Source organism: Lolium rigidum, chromosome 3 (genome assembly GCF_022539505.1).
Source record: "Lolium rigidum isolate FL_2022 chromosome 3, APGP_CSIRO_Lrig_0.1, whole genome shotgun sequence".
Classification (NCBI taxonomy): Eukaryota; Viridiplantae; Streptophyta; class Magnoliopsida; order Poales; family Poaceae; genus Lolium; species Lolium rigidum.
In genome coordinates, this window is record NC_061510.1 from 321,129,628 (window position 1) to 321,129,863 (window position 236).

The window sequence follows — 236 nt, forward strand, 5'->3', positions numbered from 1 at the left end:
TCATGCATCCAAAATCCTTGAGTCAACCACTATGCCATTTGTGTCCACCATACCCCCTCTTGGAGTTACAAGTATCAACTTGGCCAGAGCCTCTACTAGCAACGGAGAGCATGCAAGATCATAAATAACACATATATGATAGATCAATAATCAACTTGACATAGTATTCCATATTCATCGGATCCCAACAAACACAACATGTAGCATTACAAATAGATGATCTTGATCATGATAGG